This window comes from Rhinopithecus roxellana, chromosome 2 (genome assembly GCF_007565055.1).
Source record: "Rhinopithecus roxellana isolate Shanxi Qingling chromosome 2, ASM756505v1, whole genome shotgun sequence".
Lineage (NCBI taxonomy): Eukaryota > Metazoa > Chordata > Mammalia > Primates > Cercopithecidae > Rhinopithecus > Rhinopithecus roxellana.
In genome coordinates this window covers 34,230,332-34,250,541 of record NC_044550.1, presented here as the reverse complement: position 1 = coordinate 34,250,541, position 20,210 = coordinate 34,230,332, and the positions used below count along the sequence as shown (strand labels likewise).

The 20,210-nt window shown below is 37.0% G+C and overlaps 1 pseudogene across 1 annotated transcript in view; it reads right to left on the bottom strand.

Annotated features, from left to right (window-relative positions):
- Nucleotides 1-788: 788 nt before the first annotated feature.
- Nucleotides 789-20,210, bottom strand: part of LOC115894857 — a 27,508-nt pseudogene continuing 8,086 nt past the window's right edge. The window contains exon 2 of the transcript XR_004055074.1: nucleotides 789-2,794. The product of XR_004055074.1 is annotated as a WW domain-binding protein 4 pseudogene (transcript). The remainder of the gene's footprint in view (nucleotides 2,795-20,210) is intronic.

Genomic DNA, 20,210 nt, shown 5'->3' with positions numbered 1-20,210 from the left:
ACTGATGACCACTGACTGTGTATCAAGCAGTGTATTGAGTGTTTTGAATTCATTTTAATTTTAATTACAACTCATGAACTGTGTAGTATTATTAGCTCATTATATAGATGTTTGAAAATTTGCCAGGATCACATAGCAAGTAAGTGGAGCCAGGATAGAAACCCAAATATTTCTGATATCCTATCTTATGAGTTAAACTACTAAGTAACACAAATAAATTGCAGAATAGGTCACCGGGTGCCCAGTTTCAATGTGTGCCTAATAGAGTGTACTTCACATAGCGTATATTCAATATGGAGTTTTTGATTTCATAAATAATTTATTACTCTTCTATTAATAATATTCTGGTAATACTGGGTGCAGTGGCTCAGGCCTATAATCCCAGCACCTTGGGAAGCAAACATGGGAGGATTGCTTGAGTCCAGGAGATCAAGACCAGCCTGGCCAACATAGGCAGCCCCTGTCCCTACAAAAAGAAAACAATTTAAAATAACATTTTGGTAAACCTAGAGTTATTCTACTTAGGACTCATGGTTTGTCAATTAAAAAAATTAAAGTAAAAAAGTCGTATTTAACCATAAAACCTGTTCTAAGTTAGAAGACTATTTAGAATTTTTGGGGGCTAGAGAGATACCATGAAATTATCTTTGTATATTGTTTGAAAACAGTCTATTTGAACCTAATGGATTTAGGATAAAGGCATATCTATTACAGTAGGAATGGTTTTTTGTTTTTAAAAAACCATCCTTGTTGCTTTATGGAGGCATATTATTTTTTTTTTTTTTTTTCTTTGACAAAGTTTTTAATAAGCTATTTTTTACATGTACACTAGTAATCTTAAAAAGACAAATATTAACTATCAAAAGTTAAATACTATACAATTTATGAGAAATATAATTTTGTGAATTTGAAAAGTAAAAGGGAGGTAACTACTAAATGGATTAAATAAGAAAATTCTACTTTTTAAGACATTTTAAACAGACAGAAAGTGATAAATTACTAATTTAAGTAAACACTAAAAACTTTTACTGAAGCCGGAGACCTTATACTATTTTAGATCAAGTCTTCATCTACACAGCTTTAAATAAACCTTAAAAAATCTTTTCTAGTACATATAAGGCTGCTAAAAAGAGTGCATGACTGGGGGAAAAAAGGAATATGCTAGAATGTGAACTACTGAAGAATAGAAATACATTTCATTCATCTTTATCCCTGGATTCCTAACACAATGCCTGGTTCAAAGTAAAATGCTTAAACGTTTGCTGTTTTGAAGTGAACTGGGGCAAATATACATTTCCACCTCTGATCCAGTTTTCACTCCATTATTAAGCACCTCTGAAGTACCTGAGCTGCTCCTGGTTGTTGGCTTTTGACTTTAAATTGAGTAACGTAAGCCAATATGCATTCATTTTTTACATCAGCCTCAGAACCAAATCATCACTGGGCTGTGAATCTTCTCATGTACTGATACTTATTTGTTGGACAATAGTTAACATCAATGTGCAAAAGTAATGCATTTTCAATGCAGGATAAATATGTTCATATGAATACCAATGGAATAAAGGCCCTGTTTCTCCATGTTTTAAATAACAGATACATAGCATCTTAAATTATGACTTAATTAGCAATTTTTAGACACAGAACATAATACACTGTATTACAATGCAATGTGGTAGGCTTCCATTTTAGGAACCAAAATAAATTTCACATGAAAAAATATTTATTTTAATTCACATCAAATAAATTTAGAATAAATCTAAATTTTTAGCATCAAAGTACTTACAAACACAGATAAACTTTGGATGTATAAGTCTCCATTCTGTCCTAAAAGCATATACAAAAAGCTCTCCTGCAACTATTGATCATCACCTCGTTGCCTTAAATTCCTAGATTTTCCATTTTCAGTTCTTCTCTTTTTGAAGACTGGGGCCACTCCTTCTGCCACAACTCCAAGACAAGTGACTGTTTTTTCTTTAAATACCACTTTGGGTTCTCCACCACCATCAGCTTCAGAAGTTGACACATACTCATTTTCAGTGCTTGGAAGTTCCAAATCTACCTCCTCATGAGACTCAACCTCTTGTTTAATTTCTTGCCATTCTCCATATGGGTTTGATTTCTTAAAAGTTTTGGATTTTTCTTCATTTGAACCTAATGAATTCTGTTTCTGAATACTTTTTTCTTTCTGTGTTTCTGGGTCACTTCCTCCATCATTTTTATTTTTTTCCTTAAATTTTATTTTTGGTTTTTGTGTCTCTGTAGAGACCTCTCCTTCTTCTGCTTCCTGTTCCCCATCAGAATCACTATGCGAATCTGATGATTTGGATTCATCTAGGGTGCCAAGTGAATTTTCATTGACCTTACTAGAAGTCAGATCACTAGTGTGTGGAATGAAATCATCAGGTTTCTCCCATCTGGATTCTCCTGTTTCTGTATTATAATAATAGGTAAAACCATCTTCACTTAAACCTTCTACCCAAACGGTCTTCACTGCTGTCTTTTTTAAGTTTCCTTGAAATCCTTCAGGTTTCTCCCACTGAGATGCTCCTGAGATAAGATCATAATAGTAATGGTAACCCTCAGAGGTTATGCCTTCCACCCATCTGCCCTTTGAAGGATCTTTTTTTCTTTTCTTCTTTTCTTTCTTTTCTTTCTGTTGATTTGATGTAGAGGTGGGTGGGATAGTGCTGGTTACTGGTGTTATGCTTGGCTCCAAAATTTCTGATTCTAAGCCAAGCCTTTTCAAATCCTCTTGGTATGCTTTCAGGGCAGCTGCCTCCATTGCAGCAAACTCCTTTGAGGAGGCATATTATTATAGTAGAAAAGCAGTGAACTAAGAATAAGTGGACATAAATTCAGCCCTTGAGTTTTTCATGAGCAAGTTTATGATTTTCTGAAAGTCAGCCTGGGCTTGGGATTCAGATACAACATCTGTAAAATGCAAAACTGGTTGAAGAATATTTTCAGCTCTGAATGACATCTGTGATTTTCCTGAAGTTACTAGGACTCTGTATCCAGATACTATCTGAAGAGACAGTTGCAGCCACACTTTTGATGATATATTATGCTCTTTCCCTCTTCTAAGACTTCCCTTTATCTGTTTCTTAGTTTGGCAGATTACATGTTCTTTAAGATTCGTTTCAAATACCCCCTTTTTTTTTTTTTTTAAATTTGTGAACCGCCCCTGACATTCTTAGGCAATTTCCTACTTTTTACCCATAGGAAAGCTTTGTATACCTGTGCTGTAACTTTTACTCTGTCATTTTGTGATTATTTGTGTGTGTGTTTCTCACTATACTGTGGACATTTAAAAAACCACAACTAAGTATTTATTATATATATATATATATATATATATTTTTTTTATTATACTTTAAGTTCTAGGGTACATGTGCATAACGTGCAGGTTTGTTACATATGTATACTTATGCCATGTTGGTGTGCTGCACCCATCAACTCGTCAGCACCCATCAATTCATCATTTATATCTTGTATAACTCCCCAATGCAAGCCCTCCCTCCTCCCCCCTCCCCCCTCCCCATGATAGGCCCCAGTGCGTGATGTTCCCCTTCCCGAGTCCAAGTGATCTCATTGTTCAGTTCCCACCTATGAGTGAGAACATGCGGTGTTTGGTTTTCTGTTCTTGTGATAGTTTGCTAAGAATGATGGTTTCCAGCTGCATCCATGTCCCTACAAAGGACGCAAACTCATCCTTTTTTATGGCTGCATAGTATTCCATGGTGTATATGTGCCACATTTTCTTAATCCAGTCTGTCACAGATGGACATTTGGGTTGATTCCAAGTCTTTGCTATTGTGAATAGTGCCGCAATAAACATACCATCCCACTACTGGGTATATACCCAAAGGATTATAAATTATTCTACTACAAAGTATTTATTATATTTTAAGAAGGGAATCAATTGCGGTAGTGTTATAGAGGCTATCTATATTTTTTCTAATGCCTTATGTGTTCATAGACTCTAGGTACAAACACTTTGATCATCAAATTTCACTTTTTGCCTCTAAAAATATACTAGCTCATGTGCACAAAGAGACTTGTGGAAGTTTCTTTATTGTAGCAGTATTCAAACTATTTTATTAACTGGGACTATGGGCACATGCCACCCTGCCTAGCTGTTTTTTTTGGTAGAGACAGGATTTCACCATGTTACCCAGGCTGGTCTTGAACTCCTGGGCTCAACTAACCTACCCACCTTGGCCTCCCAAAGTGCTGGAATTACAGGTGTGAGCCACCATACATGGCCTGTTTTCATTTTAATAGCCCCAATGACATATAATTGACTGTATTACTTTACTACGACTACTATAACAAAATACCACAGGCTGAGTGGCTTAAACATACAGAAATTTATTCATTCACATTTCTGGAAGCTAGAAATTCAGTTGAAGGTATCAGCAGGATTGATTACTTCTGAGGCCTCTCTCCTGGGCTTGCAGATGGCCACCTACTTGCTATGTCCCTACATGGTCATCCTATGGTCTGTGTCTTAATCTTCTCTTCCAAAACAACGACAACAAAAAAATTCCAGTTTTATTGCATAAGGGCCCACCAATATGACCTTATTTCACCTCAGTTCTCTCTTGAAAGGTCTTATCTCCAAATATACTAACAATCTGATATAGCAGTGGGTAAGACTTCAACATACGAATTTTGGAGGATACAATTAAGTTCATAACATTGACCTACCATAAAATGCACATAAAGTGTACAGTGTGATGTTCTGAGATATACATACATCTACAAAACGATCACAATCAAGATAATGAAAATGTCCATTGTCCTTTCATATTTTCCATGGTCTTTTTGTCATCCCTTCCTTTAGCCTTTCCCTACGTTACTCAGTTCCCATGCAATCATTGATCTGCTTTGGATCACTGTATATTGGTTTGTATTTTCTAGAATGTTATACACATGGAATCATATAGATTATACTCTTTTTGTTTGTTTGTTTGTTTCTGAGACGGAGTCTCACTCTCTCACCCAGGGTGGAGTGCAGTGGCGCCATCTCAGCTCACTGTAAGCTCCACCTCCTGGGTTCACACCATTCTCCTGCCTCAGCCTCCTGAGTAGCTGGGACTGCAGGCGCTCGCCACCACGCCTGGCTAATGTTTTGTATTTTTAGTAGAGACTGTTTTAGCCAGGATGGTCTCGATCTCCTGACCTTGTGATCTGCCTGCCTCGGCCTCCCAAAGTGCTGGGATTACAGGCGTGAGCCACTGTGGCCAGCCAGATTATACTAATTTTGTTATTCAGCCTGATTATTTTGAGGCTCAGCTATAATGTAGCACATATCAATAACTTATTCATTTTTGTTGCTGAGTAATATTCCATTGTATGGGTATGCTATAGTTTCTTTATCCATTCATCTACTCATGGACATTTGAGTTCTTTCCAGTTTGGGCCATTAAAAATAAAGCTGCTATGGACATTTGTGTATAAGTCTTATGTGGACCTGTCAACATTAGACAGATCAACGAGACAGAAAGTTAACACGGATATCCAGGAATTGAACTCGACTCTGCACCAAGCAGACCTAATAGACAGCTACAGAACTCTCCACCCCAAATCAACAGAATATACATTCTTCTCAGCACTACATTGCACTTATTCCAAAATTGAACACATAGTTGGAAGTAAAGCACTCCTCAGCAAATATGAAAGAACAGAATTATAACTAACTGTCTCTCAGACCACAGTGCAATCAAATAGAACTCAGGATTAAGAAACTTACTCAAAACCGCTCAACTACATGGAAACTGAACAAACCTGCTCCTGAATGACTACTGGCTACATAATGAACTGAAGGCAGAAATAAAGATGTTCTTTGAAACCAATGAGGACAAAGATACAGCATACCAGAATCTCTGGGACACATTTAAAGCAGTGTGTAGAGGGAAATTTATAGCACTAAATGCCCACAAGAGAAAGCAGGAAAGATCTAAAATTGACACCCTAACATCACAATTAAAAGAACTAGAGAAGCAAGAGAAAACATATTTAAAAGTTAGCAGAAGGCAAGAAATAACTAAGATCAGAGCAGAACTGAAGGAGACAGAGACACAAAAAGCCCTCCAAGAAAATCAATGAATCCAGGAGCTGGTTTTTTGGAAAGATCAACAAAATTGATAGACCGCTAGCAAGACTAATAAAGAAGAAAAGAGAGAAGAATCAAATAGATGCAATGAAAAGTGATAAAGGGGATATCACCACTGACCCCACAGAAAGGCAAGCTACCATCAGAGAATACTATAAACCTCTACACAAATAAACTAGAAAATCTAGAAGAAATGGATAAATTCTTGGACACATACACCCTCCCAAGACTAAACCAGGAAGAAGTTGAATCCCTGAATAGACCAATAACAGGCTCTGAAATTGAGGCAATAATTAATAGCCTACCCACCAAAAAAAGTCCAGGACCAGATGGATTCACAGCTGAATTCTACCAGAGGTACAAGGAGGAGCTGGTACCATTCCTTCTGAAACTATTCCAATCAATAGACAAAGAGGGAATCCTCCCTAACTCATTTTATGAGGCCAGCATCATCCTGATACCAAAGCCTGGCAGAGACATAACAAAAAAAGAGAATTTTAGACAAATATCCCTGATGAACATTGATGTAGAAATCCTCAATAAAATACTGGCAAACCGAATCCAGGATCAGAAAGCTTATCCACCATGATCAAGTGGGCTTCATCCCTGGGATGCAAGGCTGGTTCAACATATGCAAATCAATAAACATAATCCAGTGTATAAACAGAACCAAAGACAAAAACCACATGATTATCTCAATAGATGCAGAAAAGGCCTTTGACAAAATTCAACAGCCCTTCATGCTAAAAACTCTCAATAAATTAGGTATTGTTGGGATGTATCTCAAAATAATAATAGCTATTTATGACAAACCCACAGCCAATATCATACTGAATGGGCAAAACCTGGAAGCATTCGCTTTGAAAACTGGCACAAGACAGGGATGCCCTCTCACCACTCCTGTTCAACTTAGTGTTGGAAGTTCTGGCCAGGGCAATCAGGCAGGAGAAAGAAAGAAAGGGCATTCAATTAGGAAAAGAGGAAGTCAAATTGTCCCTGTTTGCAGATGACATGATTGTATATTTAGAAAACCCCATCATCTCAGCCCGAAATCTCCTTAAGCTGGTAAGCAACTTCAGCAAAGTCTCAGGACACAAAATCAATGTGCAAAAATCACAAGCATTCTTATACACCAATAACAGAAAAACAGAGAGCCAAATCAGGAATGAACTTCCATTCACAATTGCTTCAAAGAGAATAAAATACCTAGGAATTCAACTTACAAGGGATGTGAAGACCTCTTCAAGGAGAAGTACAAACCACTGCTAAACAAAATAAAAGAGGACACAAACAAATGGAAGAACATTCCATGGTCATGAATAGGAAGAATCAATATCGTGAAAATGGCCATACTGCCCAAGGTAAGTTATGGATTCAATGCCATCCCCATCAAGCTACCAATGACTTTCTTCACAGAATTGGAAAAAAACTACTTTAAAGCTCATATGGAACCAAAAAAGAGCCTGCATTGCCCAGAGAATCCTAAGCCAAAAGAACAAAGCTAGAGGCATTATGCTACCTGACTTCAAACTATTCTACAAGGCTACAGTAACCAAAACAGCATGGTACTGGTACCAAAATAGAGATATAGACCAATGGAACAGAACAGAGCCCTCAAAAATAATACCACACATCTACAACCATCTGATCTTTGACAAACCTGATAAAAACAAGAAATGGGGAAAGGATTCCCTATTTAATAAGTGGTGCTGGGAAAACTGGCTAGCCATAAGTAGAAAGCTGAAACTGGATCCCTTCCTTACACCTTATACAAAAATTAATTCAAGATGGATTAAAGACTTAAATGTTAGACCTAAAACCATAAAAACCCTAGAAGAAAACTTAGGCAATACCATTCAGAACATAGGCATGGGCAAGGACTTCATGTCTAAAACACCAAAAGCAATGGCAGCAAAAGCCAAAATTGACAAATGGGATCTAATTCAACTAAAGAGCTTCTGCACAGCAAAAGAAACTACCATCAGAGTGAACAGGCAACCTACAGAATGGAAAAAATTTTTGTAATCTACTCACCTGACAAAGGGCTAATATCCAGAGTCTACAAAGAACTCGAACAAATTTACAAGAAAAAAAAACTACCCCATCAAAAAGTGGGTGAAGGATATGAACAGACACTTCTCAAAAGAAGACATTTATGCAGCCAACAGACACATGAAAAAATGCTCATCATCACTGGCCATCAGAGAAGTGCAAATGCAAATGCAAATCAAAACCACAATGATATACCAGTTAGAATGGCGATCATTAAAATGTCAGGAAACAACAGGTGCTGGAAAGGATGTGGAGAAACAGCAAAACTTTTACACTGTTGGTGGGACTGTAAACTAGTTCAACCATTGTGGAAGACAGTATGGCGATTCCTCAAGGATCTAGAACTAGAAATACCATTTGAACCAGCCATCCCATTACTAGGTATATACCCAAAGGATTATAAATCATGCTGCTATAAAGACACATGCACACGTTTGTTTATTGTGGCACTAGTCACAATAGTAAATACTTGGAATCAACCCAAATGTCCATCAATGATAGACTGGATGAAGAAAATGTGGCACATATACACCATGGAATACTATGCAGCCATAAAAAAGGATGAGTTCATATCCTTTGTAGGGACATGGATGAAGCTGGAAACCATTCTCAGCAAACTATCGCAAGGACAAAAAACCAAACACCCCATGTTCTCACTCATAGGTGGGAATTGAACAATGAGATCACATGGACTCAGGAAAGGGAACATCACACACTGGGGCCTGCCGTGGGGTAGGGGGAGCGGGGAGGGATAGCATTAGGAGATATACCTAATGTAAATGATGAGTTAATGGGTACAGCACACCAACATGGCACATGTATACATATGTAACCTGCACGTTTTGCATATGTACCCTAGAACTTAAAGTATAAATAAATAAATAAATAAATAAATAAATAAATAAATAAAAGTCTTACATGGACATATTCTTTTATTTCTCTTGGGTAAATGCCCAATAGTAAAATGGCTGGATTTTGTGGTAATCTTAAGAAAAGTCTACTGTTTTTCAAAGTAGTTGTAGTATTTTCTGATTTTATTTAATTTGCAAATCTATATCTTAAATGACAAATAAAAATTGTATACATTTATGATGTACAGTGTGATGTTTTGATATATGTATGGATTGTGGAGTGATTACATCAAGCTTGTTAACGTATCTGTCACCTCAAATGCTTTTTTTTTTGTGGTAAGAGCAGTTAAAATCTCTTTCAGCAATTTCAAGTTTATATTATTATTAACTATAGTCTCCATGTTGTGTAATCATTCTCCAAAATTTATTTCTCCTGTCTAACTGAAACTTTATACTCTTTGACCAACATCTCCATATTGTCCCCACATTCGCAAGCCCCTGGTAACCATCTTTCAATTCTCTGCTTCTATGAGTTCAACTCTTTTAGATTCCTCATATAAGTAAGAGCATACAGTATTTATCTTTCTATGCATGGCTTATTGCACTTAGCATAATATTCTCCAGGTTTATCTATGTTGTCACAAATGGTTAGGTTTCCTTTTTTAAGGCTAAATACTATTCCATTGTGTATATATATTACATTTTATTTATTCCCATTAATAGACACTTAGGTGGATTCTATGTCTTGAAATTGTGAATAATCTGCAATGAACATAGAAGTACAGATATCTCACTGACTTACTGATTTCGTTTCCTTTGGATACATACCTGGACGTAGGATTGCTGGATCATATGGTTGTTTTATTTTCAATTTGTTGATGAACATCTATTCTGTTTCCTCCAATGACCATGGGTTATACTATTTTATAATTCTGCCATCAAGTGTATGAGAGTTCCAGTTTTTCTATGGTCAATTTCTATTTATTTGTTTGTTTATTCATATTTAAAATTTTATCCATTTACACAAGTATGAAGGTGCATCTTATTGTGGTTCCCATTTCCATTTCCATAATGACTAATGATGTTGAGACTCTTGTATTTATTTGCCACTCATTATCTTTTTTGCTGAAGTGTCTGTTCAAATCTTTTGTCCTTTAAAAAATTGGGTTATTTCTTTTGAATATAGTGATTCAATTTGTTTTGAATCATTATGTATTCTGGATACTAGTTTTTTTTTAAATCATAGAAATCATTTGGAAATATATTCTTCCATCCTGTGGCTTATTTTCTCATTCTGTTAGCAGTATCTTTTGAAGAACAGTACATTTAATTTTGATAAGGTCCAATTTGTCAGTTTGTTCTTTCATAGATTATTTTTGTTATATCTAAAAAAATCTGCCTATCATAAGGTCACAAAAGTTATTCTCCTATTTTAAAAAGAAGTTTTGTCATTTTATTTTCGGTTAAGTCACTTTTTCATTTTAAGTTAATTTTTGCCTGTGGCACAAGGGGCAGATTCTAGTTTCTTTTTTGCATTTGGATATGCAGTTGCTTCAGCATTGTTTTTGAAAAGACTATCCTTTCTCTATTGGATTTTCTTTGCATCCTTGTGGAAAACATTTGCTCATGTATGTGTGGGTCTCTCTTTATTTCTCTCTTTTTCCTTTCTCTCTCTCTCTCTTTCTTTCTTTTCTTTTTTTGAGACAGAGTCTCACTCTGTCGCCCAGGCTGGAGTGCAATGGCACAATCTCAGCTCACTGCAACGTCCGCCTCCTGGCTTCAAGTGATTCTCCTGCCTCAGCCTCCTGAGTAGCTGGGATTACAGGCACATGTCACCATGCCCGGCTAGTGTTTTTTTTTTTTTTTTTTTTTTTTGTATTTTTAACTCCTGACCTCAGATGATCCCCTGCCTCGGCCTCCCAAAGTGCTGGGATTACAGGCACAAGCCACCGAGTCCAGCCGGGTCTATTTCTTCATTGATCTACTGGTGTATATTACAAGTACTACATTTACTTCATTACTTACAATAAGTCTTGAATCAAATAGTGTTAACCCTGTAACTTGTTTGTTCTTTTTTAAAGTTATTATTGTTTCTTGCCACTGAGCTTAAAAAAAACGTTGCTGTTGACTATTTTAGGTTCTTTGCATTTTCATATGTGTTTTTTCAATTTCTACAAAAGTCCTCCTGGCATTTTAATTGGAATTTGCTGGAATCTGTAGAATAATTTGGGAAGAAATGACGTCTTTAAAATATTGAGTAATACTTTATATAATACTGGCCAATTAATATATCTATTTATTTTGTTTTTTTCTTTATGTTTTTCTCAACAATGTTTTGAGATTTCTATTTATAGGTTTTCCACATCTTTTATGTAAATTATCCCTATTTCATATATTTTTAATGTTATCATTAGTGACATTTAAAACATTCAGTTTCCAATAACTTGTTGCTAGTATATAGAAATTCAGTTGATTTTTATATGCTGATCTTGTATCCCAAAATCTTGCTAAGCTTACTTATTAGTACAAGTGACTTTTATTCTCGATTCCATCACATTTCTATACAAATGATCATATTGTCTGTGAATAAAGACAGTTTTTTATTCCTTTTTTTCTGATTCCTGTGGTTATTTATTTTTCTTTTCTTTTTTTATTGTACTAGCTGAAACCTCCAGGACAAAGTTGAATAGAAGTGGTGAGAGTGGAAATTCTTATCCTGTTCTGGTCTTTTATCTTTCAGTATAATACATTTTCATAGGTGCTTTTTTTCGGTTGAGAAAATTCTCTTCAGTTTCTCCTTCACTGAGTCATTTTATGAGGAATGGATGTTGGATTTTGCCAAATGGTTTGTTTTGCCTATTTTATGTGCCTATTATGTACACGTTGAAGAATTTCTGGGTTTTGTTTTGTTTTGTTTTTTGAGACGGAGTCTCGTTCTGTCGCCCAGGCTGGACTGCAGTGGCGCAATCTCGGCTCACTGCAAGCTCCGCCTCCTGGGTTCACGCCATTCTCCTGCCTCAGCCTCCCAAGTAGGTGGGACTACAGGCGCCCGCCACCTCGCCTGGGTAGTTTTTTGTATTTTTAGTAGAGATAGGGTTTCACCGTGTTAGCCAGGATGGTCTGGAACTCCTGACCTCATGATCCTCCTACCTCTGCCTCTCAAAGTGCTGGGATTACAAGCGTGAGCCACCATGCCCGGCCCTGAAGAATTTCTTTTAGCATTTCTTGTGTAGATCTCCTGGAAAAAAAATCTGGTTTGGGGAGAAGGGTATGAACATGTCTTTATTTTTCATTTTTGTAGGATGTAGGACTATGCTACAATTTTATGTAGAATCTATGTAGAATCCTATACAGAATTCCAGACTAACATATTTTACTTTCAGCTCTTTAAAGATGTCATTCTATTGTTTTGGCCTTCATTGTTTCTGAAGAGAAATCAGACATAATTTTATCATTGTTTTCGTCTGTGTAATGTTTCTTTTTTCTCTGATTGCTTTTAAGATTTTTGTGTCGTCTTTGGCTATCTACAGAGTGAATATGGTGTGCCTAGTTCTGTTTTTGTGTTTATCCTTTTTTGGGATTACTATGATTCTTGATGCTGAAGTTTGATATTTTTAATCGATTTTGGGAAATTCTTGGTCATTATGTTTTCAAGTATTTCTTCTGACCCATTTTCTATCTCTCCCGGATGCAATTATATATTTACTAGACTACTTAATATTGTCCTAGAGATCATAGACTCAAGTTTTTTACTCATTCTCCCTTTTATTTATTTATTTTTGATAATTGACCTGTCCTCAGGTTTATTGCTTCTTTTTGCTGCTGTTAATAGGCTACTGTTGTGTTTTATGGCCTCTTAGGCTCCTAATACGTATTCTCTTTTAATGATAGTGTATTAAAAATTTTTTTGACATTTCAGTTTGGTTTCGTTTTATACTTTTCATTACTCTGCTGAAATTCTCTATATATTCATGCATGCTCTCCACCTTTTCCACTGAATTATTTGACATATTTATCATAGTTATGCTGAAGTTACCCCCTGATAAATCTAATGTCTCTACTTTCTAGAGTCTCAGCCTGTTGACTGTTTTCTCATTTGATTATTGTTCACATATTTTTTCTTTTTGTGTGTCTCAAAATTTTTCACTGTATGTTGGACATTGTGAGAAAAAAGTAGAGATTGAGAAAATTAATATTTTTTTTACCCTAGAAAAGTGCATACTTTTTTTTTGTTAGGCCTTGGCTTGGGAAAGTTGAGGAAATCTGTTGTATATTTGAGGTATGTGGGTTTTATTTCAGCTTTAGTTGGATTAGTTTACCACTGACTTAAAGTGTTTTGAAAACAGAATAAGGTCTTTTCTGTCACTAGGGCTTGTGATCTGAGCATTGGCAAGATTTCAGAGATCTCTGTATGCTCACAGACTGTTTTGGTTGCTAGGGAGTTCTTTTTCCTTCCCTGTTTCTGACTTTATTAATCTCAGGAGGTCTTTCTTCTTTCTGCTCTACTAGTTCAAGCCTTTGGCATCCAGTGCTTTGTACTTAATGAAAGTTCACAACACTCTGAGGAACTGTTCTCAGTTCTTCTGCCTTGTTTCTGGCCTCAGTTGCAACTGTTTTGACCTAGTGAAGGCCTAGTCTTTCTCAGACAGATTTCTTTTAACTCTTCTGCCCGGACTCCAGTCTTCACTGGGATGCTGCCTTGCACTTAGGGAAGGTTCACATGCCTCAAGGATCTCTCTGTCAGATTTCTTGACTTTCCCTCAGTCTTCAGGATAGTCCTCCTATGTGCCTGGTGAAGACCTGTGGTAAAGTGCTGGCAGGTGAGTACAGCTTGATAGTGTGGATGGGTTCCTTGGGACTCCAGCATGTCAAGCCAGTTCACACACAGGTCTTAATAGTTGTTTCAGATTCACATAGTTTCTCATTTTCTTTTCTGTGGTAGATTCTGTTTCCTGCTACTCCACCAGGGATGAAAAAATTCACTGGTCTCATCTTTTATAGAACGGGATCATAACTATATAGATTTTAGTTAAGTTAGCTTTATTAGTGTTCTCAGTTTTCTTAAGGGGATAAAAAGCAATGATTTTATGGATTATCTGACTTTTCCTTTAGTATTAGGTTTGCCCAATCATCTCCACGATTTCTAAATTCCAAACTTCTTGAATAAATAAATAAAAGAAAACATTGTACTAAAGTCAAAAGAAGGGTTTTAAAGCATAGTTCTACATTTTACTGTCTGTATATCCTTGGATAAACTACTCCTCCAAAATTGTATTGCTTGCTTTTTCAGCTTGTTGAGTCTTTCGTAAATTTAAGGGTTGGAATATGTCTCTCAGACAGAAAATGATAGAGCTTTGCAAGTCTTCCGATGTATTCAAGTTTGGTAAACACTGGGTTAGGCCATGGATAAAAGATTGGTCTTTGTGTGTTCATAAGAAAACCTGGATAGGAAGCTCTTCTTCTTACAGAAAGCCTCAATTGAGAAGTAAAGCTGGAACTATTAGTCCATGTTCTGCATTGAAATAATGGTAGCCATGCCTAGATTGATTTAAGATACCTGTCTTCACACAGTTAATAGTCACATCAAGGGGAATAGCAACAGGCAGAACTCTTGGCTTTGTGTAAGAGCCCGAGGAAAGGGCCTGAGAGAGTACACACTTACTGTCTCAAAGTGCACTGTTAATGTGAGATGTTGGGGAAAAGGTCTTGGGTGTGTGTGTGTCTGCATAATATATGTGTGGAAACTCTCAGTGCTGGTCCTTTGAGATATGTCTGTGAAAACTTTCAATTAACAAAAATAACCAACATTAATTGAATACTTTTTATGTGCCAGTCACTGTTCCAAGTTCTCTACAAAAGGTAATTCTTTAGTCCTTATAGTAGTACTGTAGTGGTGCTGATACTATTTTTATCTTCATTTTTCAGATGAGGAAGCTAAATCACGTAAAAGTTAAGAAAACAGCTCAGCGTTTCACTAGTAGCAGAGACGGGCTTGAGACCCAGATTGGCAGGATCCAGGTCTTGAGCTTGTAATGACTCTGCTATGGTGCCTCCCTTGAAAGCGTCTTAGTGCTTTCATTGTTGTTTTTGTTATTGTTATTCTGACTATGACTTAGTACCTCCTTGGTGGATAGTGGCTGTGAATTTGTAGTTGTTGGTGTGTTTCTTCTGGAGCTTAAGCTCCTGCCTCCTCTATTGTTGAGTTTTTGTTACCTTTGAAATAATTGCTGAATCAACAAACTATCTGTTACATTGCTGCTGCTCAAATGGCTATCTTTCAGAATTAGCACTCTTCTTTCTGAGTCTGATGCCACAGCCTTTTGAACTTAAGGTATTTAGATGTGTCAGTAAAGGGGCTGTGGTAGCTGTGGTAACAGCAGCTCCAGTGGTGGTGACCATGGAGAATATGACAGAGCTGTGAATGAGATGAAGACATTTAGTGATGACAGAGGAAACTTTGGGATTTCACAGCTTTTTTCCTCCAAAAACTATTTGAAAGCAGATATGAGGAGTGGGAAATACAGAAATAATTCCAGGCTTTGTGCACCTTACAGCATAACGAGTGATGTTCACAGCTGATAAATAATAATAGCAAATACTGTATAGAACTTACTGTATACTGGGCACTTTCCCAAATATTTTAGATGTGCTATCTCACGTGTTCCACTCAATAATCCCAGAAGATGGAACTCTGATCTCTAGTTTACAGGTGAGGAAACTGAGGCAAAGCAAGGTTAAGAGCTAGCTCAAGATTCCACAACCAGTAGGTGACAACTGATATTTGAACCTAGGAAGATTGGCTTGAGAATCTGACACTTAAACACTATCCTATTCTGCTAACAAATAATGAGCCAGTTGGCAACTGTGGTAAGAGCTACACAGACAATGAGAAGATGAGGGGGATTGAGCTGAGTCTGGAGGGTTTTGGGAAGGCTTGCCTGACGAAGTGATGAGGAGTGATGAAAAAGTCAGCCAGGTGAAGGGGCATGTGTATATGTGCATGTGTGTGCATGTGTTCCTGTACCCATGCATGTGACATGGTCAGGGAGACACATTTTCAGGATTTGTATAACACACCTCTGTAAATAGCTTCAAAATAAAATACCAATTTGTGATTCTTTTAATGGAAATTTACCTCAAGCACAACTTTCAGGCACTGTTTTGTAGAATAATTCAAAGTGATGCTGTCTTTGTATATGGCTTTAAGACAGGTTTTGAGCACATATCTCTGTGTGTCTGTGTCCTGCTTTATGGGCAGTAAGAAGCTTGGGAATCCTGGAAAGCTGAATTCACATTCCAGCTTTGTAGCCCTGGCCATTGCCCAGTTACTTGGGGTTGTGTTCTCTGTTTGTTGATTAATAGAAAATGCATTAAAAATGCATAAAATAGAAAAATTATCCCCAATCAGTACAAACATCCACATATCTGAAGGCTTCTATTGCAGGTTCCTGGTAACCATCAGAACCCCTCTAGTGAGACCACCAGGTTATTTCTAGGTTCCATCCCAGAGTCAATGGTCCCTCAAAAAGGAAGTTTTTGCTTACTATAAGCAAAACCAAATAGAATTAGGAGGGTCATGGATTCAAGAACTCTAAAGACAGGGTTGAGAAATTAAGTGAGAAGGAGAAAACAGAGGAAGATCTAAACATTGAGATTACACCTCTGCCCAACTTAGTTGTGTTCTAACATTTTAAAAAAGAGATTAACTGGGAAGCAAATAGAAATTAGACTATTTATTAAAAAGCCTTTAGCAGTTTCTCATCAAGTGACACATTTGGTGTTTAGTGTTCCTAATGAGTTGCACTAGGGTTATTTTTACACTTTTGGGCATCTGTGGAGTGGTAAATGTGTTCCTAAATATTAGATATAATTACAATAAAATATGTTTATATAAATTTACTTGGTACCAGATTCAGACTAGTTTTGTTTTAATCAGGGTTTTGAATTATACATGACTTTCATCTCTCTTCACCTTTATCCTCGTTAATCAAGAGCTGATTATATCAGGTGTCTGCACTTGAGTGGACCCACTGGATCTCTTTGAATTTTGGTTTTCTGATGTGTAAAAATCAAGTTAGCACCCCTATATCGCTCAGGGTATTTGTAGGGATAACATGATATAATATGCAGCAAAGTGGTTTGTATGAATCTGGTATAGGATGGATGCCCAAATGATTTTAATCCTTTTTTTTCTTTCCTCCCTCCCTTCCTTCCTTCCCTTTTTACTTACTGCCTTCCTTTCTTCCTTCCTGGAGGTGGGGCAGAAGATAAGGAGACCAAGTCTCAGGTTTGCTACTCAGAGGCGGGTGAGCTTGACTTGATCTGTCTGCTGGTAAAATGAGAGAATTCATTAAATAGGTCCCCTAAGAGCCCTGCAAGTTATAAAAGTCTACATTTTCATTTTCTTTGATTCTTGAGTTATACAAGAAAATATTTGACAGTACTTTCAGTTAAACAGTTTCAGTTTTTGCCTGTTTAAAGGAAGGTTGTAGTCCTAACTCTCCACCCCTCTAAACCTGGGAAAGGATTCCCACAAATACAGCTTCACCAAATTTATAGGCTCCCTGCTGAGTTAGCAGAAACCAGGCAACTGAGTGGATGAGCTTCTATTAGCAAAGTGGTGTTTGGTTATGCAGCTGAGTGGATGAGCTTCTATTAGCACTATGGTGTTTGGTTATGCAGCTGCAGAACTGGGGAGAAAAGCCTGAGCCAATATTTATGAGGTGTGACTGTGACCTAAACTTTAGAACTAGTTCTCCTGGAGAATGCAGGTAATTATTTTTCATTTCCTTGGAAAAATAAACAGCTATGTAAGGTAGGCTGAAAAATGGTCCCCCAAAGATGTCCATGGTCTAATCTCGGAATCTGCAAATATGTTAAACTACACAACAAAAGGAATTTTGCAGATGTGATTAAGGGTTTGAGATGGGAGGTTATCTTTTATACTAGGGAGACAGGAGAGTCAGAGTAGGCAAATTGTGACAGAAGCAGAGAGACAGACTTTTGAGGGTGCTACACTGCTGGCCTTGAAGATGAAGGGTGGGGCCATGATTCAAGGGGTGTGAGCAGCTTTTAGAAGCTAGAAAAGGTAAGCTGAACTCTCTCGTAGGGCCACCAGAAGGAACTCAGCCTTGCCAACACCTTTATTGTAGCCTGTAAGGCATATTTCAGACTTTTGAACTACAGAATCGTGAAATAATAAGTTTGCATTGTTCTGAACCACTACATTTGTGGAAATTTGGTATAGCAGTGATAGGAAACAAACATACCATGGCTACCAAAGTAAAAACCCTACATTTTGAAACATTTATTATTTCTCCAAATAAGTCTGGATGAACAATTCTAAGGTTGGAAGAATAATTTTACCTATTACAACCTGGTAGTTGGGGAAAAGACTTGGTGAGTGGAGGTGATCTAGACCTTCCAACAGGTAAGGAAACCTCAAAATTGCTAGTTCTTGTGACATCCCAGGTGGGCCACAGTAGACATCTCCATTCAAGGGAGTTACTGAATTATAGAGGTGAAAAATGGTTAAAATTGGCCTATTTCCTATGGAAGTATTCATAAACGATTCAATTTCAGGTCTATTTTTTCTTTCTAGTCTAGGAATATGGCCACGATTGACTGAGGAAGGGGCATGAATAAGGTAGTATTGATAGGAGATATGAAATAATTCTCTACTGAGTTTAGTAGAGAGTTAATCCCACTTTTCTATAAAATTAATATAATTTCTCTCTCTCAGTAAAGGGATGGCTATTAACAATAGAGCATTCCTTATGTGGAACAATAGAGATCAACTACGCACAAAAAAATTGGCAATGGATGGACGTTGGATAGCTTTCAATGGGGCTTTTCCTCTCAGGTTTCAGTCAAATTCTGCTGTAAGTTAAAAGAGAAACCCTATTATAGGTCAGGTTCTAGGGGGTTGTATCCCCATACTGACTACTTACTGGTTGTGGGGCTGCCCTATGGGAAATTGCTTAATTTGGGGTGAGGCAGCTCCCTTCTGTTGAGAGTAATGCCCAGGGAGGGACTCAGCTGTGAACCAATGGCACCTGGAACATCCAGGCAACTGGAGAAATGAGTACCTCAAAGTGGGTAGCTGGAAGGAGCTGGTAGGTGTACTCCAGGGTTCTTACAGACCCCTGGATGCATGTACATAAAGGCAAAGCAGAGACATGGGATCAGCATGAAATAGAGCCCTTAATTGGATTCCAGAAAGATAGATTTAGAGGTTCTATGCCACTGGCTTTGCAAAAGTTACTTGGTCAATTAATTAGTTCCATTGCTCTCTAGGTTTCAGTTGAATGACCTTTCCATTGCTTCTACATCATGATGATGGTGAAAAACAGAGAATTAGAATAGTTGAAAGTCAAAGATAAGCCTTATTCTAAATCTAGTTTTACAACTTTGTTGAAAAACATCTTCAGATGCGTTGTTACCTTCACCCTCTTTAAACATTTCCATCTCTACCTTTTTTTGGGATTTGCCCTGATGGAAATAGTGTTAAGGCAAAGTAATTGTGCAAAGTTGGTGACAGAAAGGAAAATAAGCACAATTAAAGGACTTGGATTCAGTGAACCATATGTTTATGGAACCTCTACTGGGTTCAGACAAAATACATATATTCAACTATTTATTTTAGATGATCGAATATCTAGAGATTAAGTAATCTACTTTTTAAACAAGGGTAGACATCAGGATTGAACCAATGGTACATTTTTTAAAGGTAGGAGTTTTTATTTGGAAATACTTTATCCCTACAAATTACTCTTAGTTTGTTACTGTTGGTGAAAAAATTATCTTCCTCTAATAACTTAAGCAACATTGTGAGAACTACTGAAGGTAGATTGTAGCTTAATTACATGAAGTTACCAGTCTTTCTATATGTTTTTTCAGTCCTTGTAACACCAGTTATTAGTCTTCCTTATTGTCCCCAGCACACTTTTCTACATTTTACAAATATCAGTCCCACTTACTGTATCTTTATTATTAATTCATTTAACTTCTGTTACAAGGAGATCAAGCATTTATTCCTTTTTGAACATTCACTTGCCTACACGCTTAGAAATATTTGACTGACAGCAATGGCTACCCCCATGGAGCCTGTGTAAACATGAGTTTATGGGCTGCTGTGCAGGCACCTTTGGTGATTTACTTTCTGGTTATTGGGATTTATTTATTTTTTG